Source organism: Chroicocephalus ridibundus, chromosome 6 (genome assembly GCF_963924245.1).
Source record: "Chroicocephalus ridibundus chromosome 6, bChrRid1.1, whole genome shotgun sequence".
Taxonomy (NCBI): domain Eukaryota; kingdom Metazoa; phylum Chordata; class Aves; order Charadriiformes; family Laridae; genus Chroicocephalus; species Chroicocephalus ridibundus.
The window spans coordinates 6,459,289-6,480,987 of NC_086289.1; the positions used below are offsets into that span (position 1 = coordinate 6,459,289).

The window sequence follows — 21,699 nt, forward strand, 5'->3', positions numbered from 1 at the left end:
GTTCCACCCCCCTGCCCTGGGCAGGGACACCTCCCACCAGACCAGGTTGCTCCAAGCCCCGTCCAACCTGGCCTTGAACCCCTCCAGGGATGGGGCAGCCACAGCTTCTCTGGGCAACCTGTTCCAGTGTCTCACCACCCTCAGAGTAAAGAATCTCTTCCTAATATCTCATCTAAATCTCCCCTCTTCCAGTTTGAAGCCATTACCCCTCGTCCTATCACTACATGCCCTTGTAAACAGTTCCTCCCCATCTTTCCTGTAGGCCTCCTTTAGATACTGGAAGGCCACTATAAGGTCTCCCCAGAGCCTTCTCTTCTCCGGGCTGAACAATCCCAACTTTCTCAGCTTGTCTTCATAGCAGAGGTGCTCCAGCCCCCTGAGCATCTTCGTGGCCTCCTCTGGATATATTGTCAAGGTCATTGAAAGTCAAAACAACAGCAGCTGGGCTGAACACCTCAACTGTGGCCTTGTTGCAAGGCTCAGTCTTTCATTAGGAGCCTTCCACGGCTCTCTTCATCAGCCCCTCTCTCCTGCAAGGCAGTAGGTCTGCATTGGCCTTCTCAGGTCCCCGAGGCCTCAGAGAGCGCATGCCAAACACATTCCTGTTTTTATTTATATCAGTGGTTTTCCACATGGCTGAGCTGGGCAGATGACAGGAATCAAAATCCAAGGTATTGAACACAGCATGGCGCAGACAGCATTCCTGGCCCTGCTTTTGGGTGGCCATTTAACATAGGCCAGGATATTTAATCTCTTTGATCAAGCCCCAGCCCTCCTGGAGCCCTGTGGCAAGAGGCCAGGTATCTTTGACAGGGTCAGACTTGCACCATCTGTGTTGGGTTACGTGTGAAATGGACTCTTACCACTTGCTTTCTAAAATTTCTTGTTCTTTCCTTTTAAGTTATGACTTTCAAGAGAGCTTTAAGGAGACACAGCCCTAAATCCCAGTCAGGTTTCACGGAAAGTTGGCCAAGTTTATCCTTTAAGTCTCCTTAGAAATCCCAGGCTGCATTTTACTTTACTTTCTTTCCACAACTCTGCTTTGTTTTCCATTGAGTCCATCCTCTGCTGGAATTTTTGATCCAACTGCATGGGGCTTATGAAAAAACTACATGGAGCGTAGCTCTGGAGGCTGAGCGTGCAAAGCTGGTACACCCCACACGCAGGGCTAAGCCCGGGGTGCTTCTGCATAGAGAGGGGCAGGTGGGAGAACCAAACATACAATAAACACCAAGTACTTCCGTTTAAGTGAGACTCTCCAAAACATAATAAGAAACCACAGCATGAAAATACAGTTCGTCATCTCCCACCGTTTGCTTAAGCACCACTTTTAAGAGGCTGCGGCCTGTGAGTTTGCAGGACTTGGCCATTCCGGGGACAAGTACATCGCAGCCCCGGCCTGACGTTTCAGGCTGTTCGTTTCCCACACCAGAAGCTCTTTTGCTTTGAGAAGCGGTGGCTTTGGGACACCATGTGTGCTGCCTGCCTGCACCTGGGACCAGGTCAGGGCCAGCAGCCCTGCCAAACACACAGCAGATGCTCCCATCTTCCCAGCAACAAGCAGCATGAGGGCCTAAGTGCCACCACTTTCTTGTGGATGGCTCTGTCACTAGCGTGTCACATCCTCTCAGACATTTTTCTCTGCTTTTTCTCCCCCTGACACTTCCTAATGTGCAGTTTGCCTGTCTCGTCTATAAATCTAAAACCCTTTGGGGCAGATATTTTCCTGACTGCCTGTTTGTACTGGCAGAGGCCTCAGCTAGGTTCTCCAGTGCCTTAACTTATAGTTCCCTGGCTGCTTTTTTCTGCTTGAAGCATTGTATTTTTCTCTCAGACAGTGAGCATTTCAGAACATGAATCTGTAAATCTACATATTGCTTTATTACAAAAGTGTTTATGCTTCTAGTCTGTCTTTCTTGCAATAGCTGTATAATGAAATCACAAAGCAAGAATCTTTCATAATAAAATTTGATGTAGACATGCCTGGAGAATGAAATCAGAAGCAGTCAGTGATGGGAAAAGCTGCCATCAATCATGGCAGGCAGACTGCTCCCTCCCGACAGCAGACAGAAACAGAGGTAGAAAGATTCAGTAATTCAATAACAGCTGCAGTAGAAAACCAGGAAGAAATATTATGATGCTGGTCACTACGTACTTAGTATTATATCTTACCTGCACATCAAATTTGTGAGTGATGGGTACAGGAAAAAGTTACACTAAAGTCATCAAGCTGCAACTGCTCGCTTTAAGGCTGCAGAGCTCTTGCTCTTAGTTTTACGCACCTGAAGGCAGTGATCTATGCACTCTCCGACACCCACTCCCATACCCCCCCAATAATCCAGGCAGAAAGGAACAACCAGAGGACGATTCAGCCCACCTTATCTCTGGATAGGATGAATTGACTGCTCAAGGGTCTACTTTTGCCATTGTCTGTAGAGATGACTTAGATTAGAAGCCTGACTTTAATACAGCTGTTTCAAAGCAAGCTGTATTCACTTCAGACCAGCTTCAAACTTCACTTTTTTTTTTTTTTTTTTAAGTATTAATCAGATAGAGACTGCTCTGGGAGAAGCCTTGGGTCAGAATAGAAACATTTAATTTACATTCATCCACTCTTGCATAGAATTGCCTACCTGTTTTGTTTAGGAACTGGGAGATACACAGTGTAACAAATTTCTCCAAGTACACAAATTTCTCTAATTCTCTTCAAACAAAAAAACCTACATGAAGCTTGACAACCTGCTTTCGTTCATAGGAGAGAATGAAAAGAGATTATTGGTTTAAACCCAGAATTCTGGACTTATAGAAAAAAAATATTTGACTGCCATGTCATGTGAATTCAGGCAGCTGAAAATCATTTTATTGAGAGATAAAATGCTCATAAAACATATCACACATCTTCAGGCAAAAAGGCCTGAGCCAACGTCTTGCCCAGGTGGTCAAGAAGGCCAACAGCATTCTGGCTTGTATCAGGAATAGTGTGGCCAGCAGGAGTAGGGAAGTGATCGTGCCTCTGTACTTGGCACTGGTGAGGCCTCACCTCAAGTCCTGTGTTCAGTTCTGGGCCCCTCTGGACAAGAGGGACATTGAAGTGCTGGAGCGTGTCCAGAGGAGAGCTACCAGGCTGGTGAGGGGTCTGGAGACCAGGGCATATGAGGAGAGGCTGAGGGAGCTGGGCATGTTTAGCTTGGAGAAGAGGAGGCTGAGGGGAGACCTCATTGCCCTCTACAACTACCTGAAAGGAGGGTGTAGAGAGGTGGGGGTTGGCCTCTTCTCCCAGGTGAATAATGACAGGACCAGAGGAAATGGTCTGAAGTTGTGGCAGGGGAGGTTTAGATTAGATATTAGGAAGAATGACTTTACTGAAAGAGTGGTCAGGCACTGGAACAGCCTGCCCAGGGAGGTGGTGGAGTCACCATCCCTAGAGGTGTTTAAGAAACATCTAGATGTGGTGCTTCAGGGCATGCTCTAGTGGCAGAGATTGTAGGTTGGTTGGTTGGACTTGATGATCTCAAAGGTCCTTACCAACCATGAAGATTCTATGATTCTATAATTTATAATTATGCTATTTATATCTCCAAGGATCTCTGCAACTCTTATTTTCAGACTTTTTTCTTTCTGTGAAAGAGATGAAAATATGTTGGGGAGAAAACTAGGTTTCTGGTAGAGAAGAAGATTTTTTTTTTTTAGTAGTAGTAGTAAAAAAATATCACTGGGGTTGTAGGGAATCTCTTAATTGAACTCTCCGGAAAGTCTGCAAATCTGAAAGATGAAATACTAGTATTAAAATAAAAGATATTCTGAACAGAGTCCTTTCAGTTCATGAAGGACTACATGGCACTGAATACTTGTCCATTAATATATGCAGCACACAGCACAAATACATTTGATCATTTTTTCCATTTGTCACATGCAGATCTGAATTGCTAATCTCATAATGAAAATAGCGCCTCGTGTCCTGCTGTTGCAACAATTTAAGATTCAGCCACCCATCATGACAAAGTAGATTTCAGTAAAAAACCAGACTGTATTTTGTCATTAAAAAATCCTTTTATTCCTCACTATGGGAAAAAGAGAGTCACTATGTTTTATCTGATATAAATAAGTATGCAAACTGGGAAGGTAAGTGGTGTCAGCCTGAGCTCTTTGATTAAAAAAAAAAAATGGAAACTATTATTTGAGATTATATCTCCAACATGGACACCAATTCAGTCACTCGAAAAATAAATCTTACAGACTTGCTTTCAGCAGAAGCCAAGTAAAAAAAAAAAACCACACACTAGCATTATATCACAGGAAGTTAGCATTATATTATAGGAAATTCTGCTTAATGGAGGAAGTGAATTTGCATTTTATGGCTGTTTATATATATTTGTGATACATATAATATGGTATGACCTTCAGAAGTAACCAAATTTGTGTTTTCATCACATCAGAAACTCTTTAGCATGCTGCAGTTTGCTAAGGGACGCCATCGCTCCAAACTGTGAAGTAATAAACTTGTCGGTCTTATTTCCCTGAAGCATACTGACTCCTGGCTGACACTTTGAACAGTACAAACTAATTATAATTGCTCTATAAAAACAAGACTTATTCAAGGGCAACTTTTTTACTAAAGCGTTCTCTTAATGGCTTGACGAAAATACATCATTTTCCTTTAGCTGCTTGGAGGTATCTTTAGTTGAAATCAGGTGAGTTAAAACTTGTTTCTCCAGTATAACTTTGGCAATAACAAGGAACAACGTTTATATTCACCTTTGCATACCAGAATACAGAGCAAACTTGACATTGCTGTAAATCCATGAATGACAATGGGAATAGGCTGACAAGTGGAAAAATAGCATTACAAGTAGTGTTTCACAATATATAATTATTTTTTTTTAAAAAAAAAAATCTCATTTATAGCTTCTTGATCTAGGATAATATTCTTAAACTTAATATGAGTTATAATGCACTTACTAAATACAGTGGATTAAGACTATCCACTCCACAGATTAAGACTATCCACTCAAACTTTACAGAAGTTAAGTATAAGAATTAAATTGAGTTGTTTGCCTTTAGAAGGAGACTAATACACAGATGAATCAGGGACTTCAGATTTTAGACAGCTTCACATCAAATCAAGATTCATGCTGTTACCAAACAGAAAGGTGAATCATATAGAGGACTAGATCATAGGTGAGGGATTAAAAACAGAATTAGGTGACACTCCCAACACTGAAACAGCTTGACGTGGTCCAAAGTGTCTCATAATTCCTTGGATCCATCCTACACAGTACCACAGGCAGATGATATTGTATTCCACCTACTAACAATACATAAATAAGGCACAATGACATGTGAAATCAATACTCTGTAGGAACAGCGGGAAACAGCTTAAATCAAGAACCTTGTTCGTGGGTTCAAAACATGCCTTATTAATGTTTTGAGTGTAAACCCTATAAAATACATGATACATGACAGCAAAATTCTATAGACACCCAGAGAACTTCACAATGCAAATTTTGAGCAAACCCAAGGCATGTACAGAAGGACTGACATTTTGAAGACCTTCCTTTTGCTGCTGAGGGGTGACCTCCTCAATGGCAGAGATGTCTCATTTACATTTTCACTCTAAATTAGAAAGGTCACATAAAAGTGGAAGAAAAAAGGATTTTGGACATGCATGCATGCTTTGAATCATCATGTGAATTGACCAGAAAATCCTGAAGTGAAGGTACAGTGACCAGGAAGAGGCATTCAGCTCAAAGGAAAAGTGCTGTTTAATGTTCCATTCGCTTTTCAGTCCTAAAATCTGAAATCTGCCTTGAAGTTAAACTGTAGCTGGAAAAAGTTTCACTGCTAAGTATACCCTAAGACTATTATTTCTTTGAACACAACCTCTTTTTCCAAGTTAATTTGCAATTCTCTGATCAAAAATTTAAGTAATCAGAAGTTCTGCTTTAGTTAAAAACAAAACATTTTTTTTCCCCATTTTTAGCTTGCACCAATGAGCTACTTATTTTCCTCCACGACATGAATCCACTCAGCTCAGATCATATAGATTATGCTTTGGGGTGACCTACAATGGAGGCCAAGCGTGGAAGTCCCAGATTGTTTCCCCTCTCAGTCCTCCAGAATCTGTTTGATAGCTAACACCTCGAGATACCAGAGCATACGGTCTGGTTTTCCACAGTGGGCATAGAAGGCAGTGGGTTTTTTTTGATAAGGAGCAGGGACAGCCAAAAAGTTGATCACATTTCTCAGAACAACATGTAAGTGCTGGTTGAACACAGTGGCCCAACATTTCAGAGGTAGCTGTGTCAGCATCTTGGTCCACACACAAAAACTATTTCCTAAACTTGCTTAAAATATAAGGATTCCCTAAATAAGAAAACTTTTATTTTTTTTACCCCTTCTCTACAAGATGCTGGATTTAACACATAGTAAGAGACGAATGCTAAGTCTGGAAACAATCTGGCTGGAGCAACAATATTCCTTGTAAAAAGACATTGATAAACTAGCGAGGGTAGAGAGTAACCAACTGTTTTGTTGGAAATTCCCCAAGAAAACATTTAACTGACACGGTCTGTGCATCTTGTCAGGCTGCCTGGCTCCCACAGCAACTGTGGTGGGAGCTCAAACGTCTCAACTGGTAGTTCAGCGTGTTGTTCCAAAGCGCGGCAGTTATGCATCCCACCAAGTTACTTGGTTATTGACATCTATTTGTATGTAACCGTTGTGAAAGACTGAGAAATGAATTATGGTTAGTGTTGTTTCAGCAAATGGACACACCAAAAAGAGCAAAACATGAGTAATTAACAGTAAAGTGTCAACCTTTGCTTCATTGTCCCACTTCAAGAAATTGTTAATGTCTTACTGAGATTTAAAAAAAAAAAACAAAACAAAACAAACAACCCACAAAAAAAACCAACAACCCAAAACTACAACAAAAAACACAACACCACCCACACACGTCTTTCTTGGAAAGTTTTAAACAGGAGGAAACCCAAAAGGATAGCAAGTCTTCAGTCTTTACAACTTTTACTGTAGTAGGAGAGATTACTTTTAAGTTCAAAATCCTTTGAATAGTTTTTCTTTAAAAGAAAAACCAGCATTTCTTACAGGAACTGTTCCCCATCCCACCCCCCTCAAGAGCCTTTTCACATTCTTGCCAGCTCTAAATTAGTCAGGGAGGTAGCAGAGGAGCCAACCTCTCCGTAGAAAGGCAGAAATACCCTCCTCACTCGGAGTACTGGTATTCCCTCTTTGTTAACCACACTAAAAACAATCTTTCAGGTAACTAACATGGTATCCAGCAATGAAGAAAGAGGAAGGACTAAATTATACCTTGAGAAAAACATACCCTTTAAAAAAAAATGCATTTCTAGTGTATTTGAATCATAACAGTCAAGAAAAACATTAAACACAGCCAGGAAGTGGTGCGTTACTGGGACTTCTCGTGTGCAAGGGCTTAATGTCCTCAAAGGCTCGGCTGATGAAGCCACTAAACATTAGCGTCGATGGCATTTACTTCCTGCAAATCTGTCAAATCACACAGAAATTTCAAAAGATATCAGAGCTGGGGATACGCACCTCACGTTAAATCAAATTCAAGTGATTGTATCCTCAGATTGGAAATCATTGTGCTCCAAGACCAGCCCTTGACCGTCTGTAGGACACCATTTGCACCAATGAAATGGGCACGTGTCTGGACCCCGTGCATAAGTAGTAACACAACATAAAGTGAAAAAAAATCTAATCATTTCAATAAGAAAAAAAGCTCTGAAGCCCGTTGTTCTGACAAGCCATCTTTCTCTTTTACCCTGGTGGGAGTTATCTTCAGTTTCTAATAACACTCTGATATTTTTTATGCTGTAACCAGACGTACTGCAACCTGCCAACTTCACTCAATTAACAAGTAAAAATTGGTGCTTCATACAATGACCCTGTGTGTCTTGAACAAGACAATGGACTGACAAGCAGATAAGTTTCCCACACACATACAGATCATACTAGAATTCTCTTAAAGTCATAGCAGGAATAAACTGCAAAATTCTGGAAAAAGCCCTAGAAGGGCTCCGGCAGCACTGCGATAGTGACCGGTGGCACTGTTCCGTCATGGCTCATTTGAGTAATTGTGAGCAGCACATCTTTTCCCCCCCACCCCTTCTCAATATTAATAGTCTTTTAATGATATAAAAGGTAAAAGCAAGAACATTGAGCAATTGATCATTTTGTGGGAAACATCCCATCTTCCAGCATTAAGCTTTATACGAGCTCAGTATTTGTTTATTCTGAAGTTCTAAAGAGACGACAATTTTCTCCTACAAACCATCAACATTGCCTGGAAGGCAAGACCCAGAGGCAGCAGTTGAGATCTGAAGGGGATAAAAGCAGAAAGGGTAATGGGAAAACAAAAAAAAAAAACCACCCTCTGCTAATACCAGTGTAAGTTTGAGGCGGTAGCACTGGTTCGATGCATACAAGGTTAGAGAACAGGTAGCTACAGAGTGATGCTCTGCCATGTTTATTTGACAATTATCTTAAGAGCTGGGTTTAAGAAGTGGATTCTTAGACACTCCAGGCCGTGGGAAATTGCCAAGAACTGCAGTCAGCCCAACTGCAGTTGAGCTAAGCTCTAAATGCTTTGTTACGCTGACTTTTTGGAGAAGCAGCTTCTCAGCCTGTGTAACGCTGCTGTAATTCCTGCCAGGGTGCTCGGAGCAGAGTACTTGATAACCCAGCGGGGCTGCCAGAACAGCACTCTCCCTGCGCGTCCTTTCAGCCCCGGAGTATTTGCATGCACCAGCCTCCAGATTTGTTATTTTTCCAGACTTTTAGTAAGAAAGAGCTCATAAACAGGGCAGAGGAAATGAAATGCATACAAGCTTACCAGAGGTCAGCCTCTGTCTGATTAGCATATTGTTTTAATACAATCATGTGAAATAACAAGAATTGGATACAGGCAAAATAAAAAACAAAACGAGCAAAACGATGTATGATGTTAGGTGTAAGGTCTTTTGTTCAGGAAAGTGGATAAGAAACATTTCCTCGGCTGCAAGAGCTAAGGAGGAAAGGTTCTGCCATTTTGGAAGAGTTTTTACTAGAATCTGATTAATTTGAGACTGACTTGTTGATTTACAGGAGGAAGAGGCAAACAAGTAACATTAGACTTGCTTGTCCTTCTATAGTGGATTGTTTTTCACCACCCCCAGATTTCATTCACCTGTTCAAAAAAATTAGCAACAAAGCCTAGGATTAAAGAGTTCTTTTAATCTCCTAACATCTTTCCTTATGCCCATTCCATAACTCAGGGTGATGAATCAACTGGCCAAAAGCTAGATACACATCTCACTACTCTTACCTCATTCAGCTGGTGAAGCCACGTAATTTTTTTAGTCTATCAGCCTTGGGTTTCCTTCTGTAACCAATATGTTTTCAAACAGCAAAAAGCAGGTGGCTTCTCCTTTAAGCTGGTTGCATTGAGAAGGGAACTTTGATAAATATTATCAGCACAAAAGAATGTTCGTATCTGGTTTGCGCCTATGACTGCGCCATGTCCCTAGATATGGAAAACTAGCGGATATATAAGCAGAGTCATAATGTGAGTTTGTTTATATTTTCTTTGCACTGATTTCTGTTATAAAATTAAGATCAGGGTTTTTCTGTTAAAAAAAAAAAATCCTCAAATTCAATGCTGAATTATAGGCACAATTTAAAGCCAGAGATAATAAAAGAAAAAAAATACATGTTCTGCACTTTGGTTTTTTTTTGAAGGTCAGCTGTAATGATCACAGCCTGTGAACCTACTGAAGGCTCTCAGACTATCTTTATAGTTATGTTTTAGTTTTGAGCAGACTATGACCTTCCCAAAAGGGCGTTCTGTAACACTCATTAACAGTTTTGTAAAAGTAACCTGCGAGACCCAGTAAGACAGTTTTGATTAAAGGTTTTGAAAGTCTCCTACTTGTAGTTTTCTATGGAGATTGGTTTCTTATCTCCACTAGCAAACTCTTATTATGAATATTAAAACCCCATACTTAACACCGTTATTCCCAGGATCTATATCTACAAGTGTAACCATAAGACTTGCGCAGAAAGTATTTTATTCACTTCCGATGAAGATTACTGCATACTTAGTCTTTGTTCTTCAAGCCTTCTTTCTAGATATTGTAATAGTGGCAGTTAAAAAAGGGAGCGTGCCAGTGTACTGCATGCAACTAATAAAATAACTAGCTTAACGAAGTTGATGGTACAATATTACAACTCAAAAACTGAAAGTCAAATAAAGCTTTGTTTCCAAACTAAGTTCATTGTTTCGTTCATACGTTCACTCTGTTGTTGTGGACCACTATTATAAGAGTACACCAAAACTTTCTTTGAAAATCACGTGTGACATAACAGAGTCTAGGCAATACGTAAGGTATCTTCACAAGGGTCATGTGTAACCTCTCTAGAAATCCTAGGCGTCATTTAATAGATAATCAAGTCACTTGATTTTTGAAGATACATTTATCTTTGCTATAAGTCAAGGCAGAAGCATCTTCAAAAAAAAAAAAACATCCCCCCTAAAAATAAATAGCACCCGCAAAAATAATAGACATCTCTATTAAAAAAAAAAAACAAACAACAAACCAAACATCAAATAACCCAAAAAAAAAAACCATCACAAAACCAAACACCTTTAATAAGCATCGCCCAAAAAAACAGCAAACACCTTTAACATGATGCCTTTGTGATACTGTGCAGGAAGCAGGAATTCTTTATCCGTGATTCTTACGGACCTGAATTTAGGACATTTCTCCACAGTGATTAATACCACCACCAGTGCACTGCTGAATCACCAACTGCACAAGCACCGGCACATAATTGCGTTACTGGTTAGTCAGAGTGCACAGCCTGAATTTCACACTACTTTCCATTGAATTTATGCCCGCTGACAAAGCTTCTGACATGGCATAACAGGCTCCTGCTACAAAGTTAATCCATAAATATTTCTTTAAACAAAACTTCAACCTTCATGGCAAGTTCTTTCTGATCACAGCTTTGTGTCATGCAGTCACAGCATTTTTGATCCTCCATCACTGACTGAAAAGCCAGGTTTATCACATCATCAAACCACAGCTCAACCTACTGCTAAGCCTTCCCACCACACAGTTGTCTGAAATCTGGCTGCTGAAGAAAACATGAGTTGAGTTCCAATTTCTACCTCTTTGATCCCTGTTTTGTCCAGAAATCAATTTTCAGCACTAAAATGGTCCCATCTCATAGACGTGAGTTGCATAAATAAGGCAGTAGATAAGTCTGTAACAGTTTTCAGACCTTTATTGTATTTTTTTCCCTGCACTAGGCACAGACAATTTTAAAATAGGGGATAAAGGAATAGTGATTGTTTTGTTTCAGGAGTTACTTATACATTTGAATTTCCCAATGCTCTGATGGATTACAGCAGGAGCCGAGAGGAGGCTGAATAGTTCTGTTCCTATAATCCACACTCATTCTCGCATCAAATTTGTTTTGGAAGTGCTCCCCTGATACATTGTCTGGCCTCTACACTAATATTGCAAAAAAATAATTTCTCTAAGGTTTAAATTTCTTGTTATTACAACTTTTGCTTTATTTTACTTAGAGGAGCAGGTATACACAGTTACACAGTCCGGATTTCAATTCACTGAGCTGAAGAGATTTCTGATCCCACTGGTCGTCACACCTGTGCAATCTCCCAGCTCTGAACAATCCTATCCCTTCTCAACACTGTTGGACCAAAATTTTCCCTTCCCTGAGCCCAGGCAGCACTCCGCAAATCCCAGGAGCCACTGCCCAGGCTCCATTCCAATCAATTCATGCACAACTGCCTCTGTTGCACACAAGAATTATCTACTCACAGTCTTTCTGCACACTGATGAAGTTATTCCAGGGGCAACAATGACTTGCTTCAGTCCCAAGGCAACGCAATCAAATCAGAGATACTGCAGACTAGAGAAGACCCCATCTTTCATCAGCAAAAACCAGCAACACAGGTAGAACTAATTAATTACTACAAATACTTTTTCCTCTTTGTCTACCTGCTTAATTCTCTTTTGCAGCCTCGACACCCATTCACAACTCTTCCAAGACTGATGACCTTTCAAGTCTTATGGCGCTTTAGCTGCCCTTCATTCACCAGGCACACCTCGCTGGTCACCACAGTTCTCCTCCAAGACTGGGGCTGAAAGTTTGACGAATGGCTCAGCGTGCGATACCATTCCACTGTGCCAGGAATGAATAATAAGACTGCACAGGTGAGAAAATTAAAACACGTTAGGTGCCTTTGAAGCACACTTTCAAAAGCACCTCACAGAATTTACAGAATTCACTTGCTTCCTGGAGAAGATATTGAACACCAGTCTAAACTTTTCTACACCTATAGATGACTTTAAAAAAAACACACTTACTAACTAATATTAAGTCATCAGCTAGTAGCTATTCTGCATAATTCTGCATGGGAGTGCCTTTAAGCTCCTACAGCAGCCTCAATGCCGAGAACTAGTCTATGACACAACCCCCTTCATTTTCAATATACAGATGAGCCCTTTGCAGCTATGTTGCTATTTGGTTATTTTTTAAGTCAGCTAGAAGTGGATATTTGAAGTTTTGAAAGGCATGTTGGCAAGTTAACAAACCGTGGAACACTGCCTGCTGGATTTTTCTCAGCAAGAGGGGGACAAAACAAGAATCAGAGAAATACCGTGAATAAAGCCATGCTGCAGTAGCCAAGGGAGATCAGAAACACAGATGTTTGGGGGGAATCCCTTCTCTTTTGCAGGTGTTTTTGGGTCAGAGTTCTGAACTATAGCTCTTCCTATGCTCCCAGATCTTCCCCTGCAGAGAAAGGGAAGCAGTGCGTTCTATTCTTGCCATCTGAGAGCAGAGAAGGATGTGCTGAAGCACGTTATTTAAAGCCTTTCTCATCAGATTATTTGGGACCTGAGCTGTACAATCTAGGGTATCTCTCCGGAGCTGCACTGAAATTGAACCTTTGAAAGAATCACATTGGCGACTAAGCACCTGTATTGACAAAGGAAGCTTGGAGTCATTTAAGGCAAACTGTACATAAATACCATGGAGATTAGAGCAATATGTTGCTATTTGCACATGTACTTTAAATATTATTTTTTTTTAAACAAGGATCTACAGGGCAGAACAAATGTATTGTGCACCAAAGCCAGCTCAAAAACTATCAGCAATTAGTTTTCTTCAATAGTCATTAGGTTTTTTCTGTGACAATAAAACCCTGTGAATATTATGCCTCCTAGCAGATTGTAGTGCATCTCATCTGTAAATTCCCCAAAGTGTCAGTATGAATCTCTGTGCATGGTATGCAATTATAATGAGGAATGTTCTGAATGTGTAGGTCTACCTTCAACCATCTGGAGTGCCTCCTTTATCAAATTTGTTTTCAGTGTTTGTACAGTCTCCTGGTAATTAATTTAAGTGATAAAAGTATATTTGTCTCATGTTCAGAAGCCTGTCTTTCTTCCATTTAATGACAGCTTGAAAGATTAAAGACAAAGCAATACATAACTGTATCCAGTATATTAATATAGAAAAATGCAAGGCTGTTACCTTAAAATACAACACACACACAACCCACACAACAACAAGCACACACAAACCCAACAACTTGAATTTTTGATCAGGGTATTTGATATAGAGAAAGGAGATGACATAGTTTCGCCCTTGTTAGTGAGGAGTTCCAAACCAGATCTCAGCTCAAAGCAAGGTCATCCAGAGAACATCAGAGCACCGCCATACCATCATCCTTTAGGACATACGGAGTGTAGATGCATAGGATACAGCAGCCTGAAGGAGGCGCAGAATCATAGAATGAACCGGCTATTCACATTTCCAGAAGCGTGAAGAGATCAAAAAAGGTGCACCATCTTTGAAATCCGTCTAACTCATTAATACCTGTGGTTTTAACGTTGCACCCCAAATAAAGCATGGAGGCATATTGCATAGGGCTGCTAATTGCCCCAAAGGTCTATAGGAACATGGTTTGAACAGTATATAAACCAGAAACAGGTGTGGGGTTTGGGTGGGTTGTTGTTGTGTGGGGTTTTATTACTATTCTTTTAATATAAGCTTGAAGTGCATTTAATGAGAGAAAGGGCAGTGCATGTATAGCATGGATGTGCCTTTATGGGCAAGATTTTTTTTTTTTTTAATTCTAGTCAGTGATTTGAAGCATTAATAGTCTTCATAATTTTTTTTCCTAACTAGTATATGCACAGATGCTAGTCTTATTTGTATAAGCAACTCCTTACATCACTGTTTTCCAGGAATTAATAAAGTTCACTAAACTCAATTGGAGCCTGTAATAGAATTGATCAATCCGTCTGTAAACAAGACTGATCATTTCAAACCACACCCCAGCTTCAACTAGCAAACCTTGTCTGGACCCCTGTCAAAAATGGTAAGCATATTTCTTATTTGGGTTGTTGGCACTCTCATGGAGAATGTTACTCATTTTAAGAGATTATTATTTTTCAAACCTCCAGAAAGTGTTCATCACCAATGATCCAATCCTAAAGTACAATTAATTGTGGACAATTACCTGGACTAGATCCAGTAAAGGCTTCGGTCCCTGCACACAAGCACATCACCACACGGTTTCTACAGAATTTAGGTCACGTCTTCTGCCATTAGATCTTAATTTCCTTCTAATGAAAACAACCTTACTGATTACAGGAAACATCCCAAGACCAGTCCCTTATTAGATTCTTTTATAGTGATACAGCTTGAGAAAAAACAGAACGTCGTAGTGAACTGTCTTTTATCTCACACAGGGTAGACACAAGCACTGAGAAAACATGACTAAAGGTTTCCAGAACATTTTATAAAAATTAAAAAAAAAAAAGTCATTTACATTTAATAGTGGCTAGGTGTGAGAATTAAACCAATCTACTAATTCTACAATTTATCCCGCACTGCCTCTCTTAGGGAGAGGCAACACCTGTAAGTAAAATGATGAGGTCTGCTTTTCACTGTAAGAGGCTGCTGTGAAATATTTGGAAACACTCCCAGCAGAATTCCAGGCGTGAATTCTCCCTAAAGCCACAAGCACATTACCTTGCAAAGGCAGAATAGCCATTTGGGTGACAAGAAGGATGTTGAGAGGCTTTTGTTTGTTTTTCCAGATGTAATTGAATGAACTGAAGAAGTCTCTCACAACCCTTTATGGGGCTGCCTGAAGAAATATTTCAAAACTAACATATTTCCGCCCTCAACTCTTATTTATAGTTTGGGCTCACACGGACCATTTGGCTTATTCACTCTTTTTTTATAGGCCTTTTTGATGTAATACACTGCGTTCTAAATAGGTGCCAGGGTAGTTTTATTTCAATTTAACACTATGAAATATGCCTAAATACACATCGATTCAGTGAACTCCATGTCACACAATGTGGCTGGGAAAGAAAAAAAAAACAAACCAATAATATATGGCTCACTGTTCAAGCATTTCTACAGGACCAGCATGCAAACTAAAAACGTCTCTAAAAGCCACAGTCCCATGGAGAGCTGAATCAGAGGCAATATTTCCAATAACTCCAGAATAACAAGATTAAATCTCTGTGTGAATTCTGTTTTACCAAGGAGAAACTCTAAAGCTAAAGCTTGAGACAGCAAAATACCACACACCGAGGCGACGAGGGAGTTCGTTCTTTCAGAGCTGGGTTTTCACAATCAGAGTTTTCTTAAAACAAAGAAGGTGCATCTATAACAATGGCAAAAATACATCCTTTTCAAATTAAAAGCAAAGACAGTATGAAATGCATGAAATTATAGAGTTGATGCCACTGCCCTCACTTTACTAGCCTATGATCAATGCAAGTCTTCTGCAGCATAAAATTGCCCGTTGGAGTTCAGAGAGTCCATTAGCTACTTCACAAATAATCGATGCCAGAAACATACACAGACCTGCTGCCCGAGAGAGCAAAGTTACAAGAAATACCAGATCCCTGGACTGGAGTTTGTGCTTCTTGTAGTCAAGATAACGTTTCACGGGAGAGTAGCACAGTTTGAAGGCTTTAGTATGAAATATTTAGTATGACAAAAATGAAGACTATAGGTCAAGTAAACTAGGAAGAAAGTTGTAGCTGGATCCCTTTTGATTTGTCTTAAGCACTGAACTATACCTAGAAAAAAAAAAAAAAAACGGTCTTAAACAGGGGAAAAAAGTGGTATAAAGATGGAGTTATACAAAAAGCATTCAGCACCTGCTTTTGTGATATTACTGGGGAGCAAAGTTACTGCGTGCTGAATCAGAAACAAGGCACGGCGCAGACACATTCAGAGACAGCCCTGAGGAAATAAAATTTACTCTTAGATTCACGGTAACCAAATACACATACAGTCCATCAAATGATAAAACTGCCATTTTTATATTCGTATTAAAAAAAAGTATAAAAAATATTAAAGCTTATAACCGTTTTCATACATTCTGTAACTTCAAAACTTTGTTTCAGGCCAGCTTTGGCTAATATCGTTTTTAGTTCTGGAGGTTTTCCTCTGCACTTTACTGTAGTTAACTGCTGAAAGTCTACAAGTCTATCCAGTAACACACTGGAAGAGCAGCTACCCACATCTCGTGGAGCATTTGCAAAGTATCTCCAGCTTCTGTCAAACCCAAAGCTATTTCCAATGGGTTTTGGGACCGGCCCAAGTGTCCATAGCTTGTCCAAGGCATGGATGCCCAGACAGCCAGCTGGCTGGCCGAGTGAAGGTACTTCCACCACAGACCCAGCTCTAAAGCCAACTCCTACTGTCATTTACCTGACCCCTGGTAGAACATGTACAAGCTGGGCGGTCAGACCACAATTGCTCAGGGGAGCCTTTGTAAGCACTCATGAAAGTCCAGTGCCATGCCACAGATAAGGAGAGGAATCACAGATCAACCAAGCCCTGTTTGACATGCCAGTTGGTCCCAGGGAACATCCCCCAGTTCTATCAGCTGTGAAGTAGGATATTCACAGCTGACCTCACTCAGCTCTACAAAAAACTCTTGTGGACTTCAACAAGGTTCATCCAGCCTTAAACACTGTTAGAAACACCACGCCAGGGCTTTATTTTCTCCTGCAAAGCATGACTCCACCACTCAGCTCCCTGTCCTGCTTCTCCAGGGAGGGACCGGAGAGGGCTGTGGAACAGCTGTGGCACAGATGTGCCAGCAGCGAGTCTGCAGGAGCCAGACTGCTCCATGACACAATCACAGCAGGGTTACAGCTACCTTCTGCCATGTGAGGGAACAGCAGGACTGGCCCTTCCCCACAGCAAAATTCAGCCATCCTCGTTGATTCTCACCCTTCAGTCCCAGAACAGCCTCTTTTCCCCTTCCTTTCTGCACCCTCCTGCATCTCCAGGCCAGCCACCCTCTTCCTTTATACAGCATCAATGTTTGTTCCTAAAATAAAATAGGCAGACACATAGCTGCAGATTTCCCTGGCCATATCCATCCTCCGACAACTCCCTTCTGTCACACAACATCTTTATCTCTTTCCTGTCACTGAAATCAGTCACTTCTACCAACCCCACCATCACTGCTGCCTCCAGGCCAGATCTCCTGGTCACCGTACGAAACATATCGCAGTGGTACTTGTTGATAGAAAGAACATTACTATTAATACAAAGGTTCACACACGGACAATTTCTCTTCCCATTTCAACTCATTACTTTCATATCTGTGTAGCAACAATAACTTTAACTTGTCCAGGAAAGGGATGGAGGAAGTGATTTTTAGATACCTTCTAATGAGATACTAATATAAGTGTTGGGTTTTTTTAAAAGAAAGGAAAAGACAGTGTGAAGTTGCCCAAAAGAATCTCAGAGCATTGATTTAACAGTCTGGGAACAACAACTTGGACTCTTAACTCCTTTCTTTTTCTTCTGCTGTCCTTGTTTTTGTCCCTACACACTACCAAAGAGCAGCCATTCCCTCACGGCTTCTCAAATAGGCTTAGCAAGTTCCTCTGTGTTATTTTCCATCTGTGCTTCTAAAACCTCCCACCATCCTCACCCGCTCCTCTTCATTTCCTTCTCCCTCTCTTACCACCTTTGTGGCCCAATAAAGTTTCTTAGAATTTAACTGCTGTATTTATGGTCATGAAAATACCCGCACGTTTTAACAGAGAGGCCTTTAACAGAGATTTCGTCTCCTCCTGATTAGCCATTGAAAGATAAGTTATCTTATTTTACTTTGTAGAGATATAATCACACAACAGTACAGTCACAGGCACTTAAGGATTGTAATTACAGAGCAATCATACACCATCACAAACTTAAAAGTTTAGTTTACAGGAATCTCAACTTTTTTTTTTTGTTTGCGTGGTTTTTTGGAGTTTGGGGGATTTTGGGGTGGTTTGTTGGGGGTTTTTTTGACAAAATTAAAGGAAGGTAAGCAGAGATAGAAGCAATTCTTCAGACGAAACAGTGTAATAGAAAAAAAAAAAATCAAACAACCCACAGTTCAAAAATGCCATAAGGATTATTTCAGTTGTATCAGACCAAGGAGCTTTGGTTCACAGTGCTCTGTAGTGCAAATGTGCTGCCAGTTTATGTTAAAGCCCCTGCTGCAGAGCACAGAATCCTTCCCTCCCTTGACATACAGCACTCAAACCCATCCCACTTCCACCATAAACTGGAGCAGACAACGCGCGCCCCAACCGTACTGCTTGCACTACAGTAGACTGGTTTCATCAGCATTAGAGATACTTTTCAGTCTCCTTTCTTTTTTCATCCTTAATTAAGTTAACTCATTGTGGCAAATACCAGAGCTCGCTCATTCTCGTTTGCATCTTCCCCAGCCTGTTGTCTCAACCGCCCTCTGTATCTCTAGTGCAGCATCCCAGGAGCTGCAGCACCACCCGGCTCACTTTGATCTCCATTGCGGGCACAACCGCAGCCGAACAACAAGCACTTGTGAGCCTTTGTAACAGCAGCGGCTGCAGAGATTGATATTGATCCGACTGCTCCTCGTACGTGAGTGTCTGGGGCAGAACCTCCCTGCCTTGTAGCCAGCTGCATCCTGCTGCGCCAAGCGGAAAACACAGAGCAAACAGCTATTCCAAAGCTTTAACAAAAGGGAGCCCAACTGCCAGCCGGTTGTATTCCGTCCCTCTTGTCTCTCCCTACTATCATATATTATAAAGTTATCTTATTTTTATGCACTACGTGCAAATAACATCTACATCTTCTCTTTGCTTGCTGAGAATTATGGAAGCTGGAGTGGGCTGAGCAAGATACTTTAAACCACCAAATCAGAAAGTCCAGCCTAAGCATGAGCAGCTCCTTAAAAGACTGGTGTTTACCAGGTGCAGGAAAGGGCCTAGAATGAGACTTTCCTTATCAGCCACATGGCAGATACGCTTTAGAACCCGGTGGGAATGGGCTGCTCCGTGAGGAAGAGGTGGTGTTTAGCTGGTTACACGACACAGCAGGAGTGCACCACACATGCATGTGACAGTAGCGTCTGACCTCTACTTATCTGTGCCTTGCTTTCCCTTTACACAAGTTATAATTGGATAAGAGGCAGTCATTACATTGCAGTAATGTCACAGTGTCATGAAATGTAATGGGTGTTTGCAAAGGACTAGCAGAGCTCAGGATGAAAGGTCTCATCGTAAGGAAAAGTGCTGGTGATCAGAACCCAGGGGGAGATTTGCTGAACAGCAGCCCTGGTGTGTAATGGGCCCCCAGGGAGTTTATTAGAGAGCCTCACAATTAAAGAAATTCATCACCCTTCCGTCTCATACCACTTGTTTATTTTAATGTGCTGCATGAGGAAGACCAAGCAAAGGACAGAAAACAAGGAACATTCTGATAAATGTTTTCTTTCAAGCCCCATCAACCCTGGGGAAGTGGGTAATATTTCTCACAGACTGCATTACTCACCAAGCATCCAATACTTCAACTGCCAACCTGTAACTCAGGTGGAAAGGCACAGCAGCTGGCAACAAGCTAGCACGTCTGGAGCTTTTAACAGAAACCAACACAGGTGGAATCCATCAACCCATCAGAGGAACCCACCCAGGGCCACCTGCGCCCTCCAGCACAGCACGAGGGAGAGCTGTGCCTGCCCAAACACCTTCCACAGAGGTGGGAACCCAGGTCCATGCCCTAAGGACAGCACAGAATGAATTAATAGGACAAAAAGCAATAAAGGAAAGGGCTGATATAGTTCTTACATAGCCATCAGCCCTCCCTTGCAGTTGCCCCTACAGAGCAAGTTCCAGTCCCCCATAACTCCCATCTTAGCTGTAACACCAGTCAGTGGGCTGAACTGGGAACCAGACACTCCACCTGATTTATTACCCTGGGCGCTGATAGAGAATTAGGTTCTTTACCTAAACTTTTATTTACTTATTACTTCTCAAAACCTTCACAAAGGGAAGACAGTCGGGCCCACATTTTCTAAAGCAGCTCAGTTCAGGGGGTGAGAGAAAGGCAAAGAAACAGTGGATAAAACGGCAGAGCAAAACCCACGGAGGATTAAACCATACCTGCACTGCGACTCCGGATCCTTCCCCACCTGCCCTCGCCCTCAAGAAAGAGCCCAGCAGCAGCCCAATGTTTATAACCATAGAGTTGCTCCACCTTTCCTAAGACAGCAGCAAATTTAACTGTAAAATATTTACATACAATTTATTTTCCAGGGTCTAAAGCCAGACTACAGCTGGACAGCCTGGTCCCTGCGTACTCACACCACCAAACTTCACAGAGCCTCTCCCAGAGACCGGCCAGCAGCAGCCAAACAAATGCAATGTTCAACCCAGCAGGGGACATGGGCACACACACGCCTGCAGCTCGGTCACATCCACATCGGAAAGGCAGCAAATGCCACACCAACTTCCAAGGACCCCTTCAGAAACTGTTTTCTTTCCATAAAACTGAAGATATTAACAAGTAAGAACACCACTAACCTTCCTCCAACTGAGCAATTCCAACCTTCCTGCTCCTTCCAGGCAGCCAGCTACCTCTCTGCTGTCCTAAAAGACTTTTAAATCAGCTGCTGAGAATCAGGGCTAATTACTGATTCCTGACTTTCTCCTTGCCAGCAAGTCCAGCACACAAGCTGGGGTGCCAAGTTTGAATGGAGAATGTCTTCTGCCTCAGAGAACGCGTATTTTTTGTATTACTGTGATTTGGCTTTTGTTCTCTGGATTAAAAGGTCTTCTTGTGTCAGACGTCTTGTCCCTTATATTTACCGATTCCATGTGTTTGAATTAATTTTATTATATTTACTATACCTTTTAGACTGGGAAAGAAACTGCCAGGGTTTGATGCCACAAACTGAAGGGTGGGTGCGCGGCACCGAGGCAGCAGGAGCAATAACTTCATGAAATTCTAATGCTGTTCTCTATTTTTACCAATAAATAGGAGCGACTATTGCTTAAAGTAATAAGTATTCACAAAGTTGTTGCTAACACACATCATTGCCATTTCTGAAAAAAAAAAAAGAAGAAGAGAAAGAGTAGCATCGTCATTGGAACAGCAGTTTCAAAAGAGTTAATGTATTTGGCATGGCAGACACACTGCCGCTTTGATTTGGTTTTGACATCCACACAGACGAGTCTGTTAAAAAAATGAAGCAGGCATAAAAAGGCATAGTGCTTTCTCGAATAAAAACTCACAACAAAGGTGGTATTTAGGTTTCAATTTCTTTTGCCACGCTATCAGCTG

At 41.4% G+C, this 21,699-nt stretch overlaps 1 long non-coding RNA gene across 3 annotated transcripts in view; it reads right to left on the reverse strand.

Moving 5' to 3' along the window:
* The window catches only part of LOC134517938 (uncharacterized), a 159,855-nt gene extending 138,780 nt beyond the window's left edge, over positions 1 to 21,075 (reverse strand). For all 3 annotated transcript variants that reach the window (XR_010071769.1, XR_010071767.1, XR_010071768.1), the window contains exon 1: positions 20,940 to 21,075. This is a non-coding gene — a long non-coding RNA (uncharacterized LOC134517938). The remainder of the gene's footprint in view (positions 1 to 20,939) is intronic.
* Between the last annotated feature and the right edge of the window lie 624 nt (positions 21,076 to 21,699).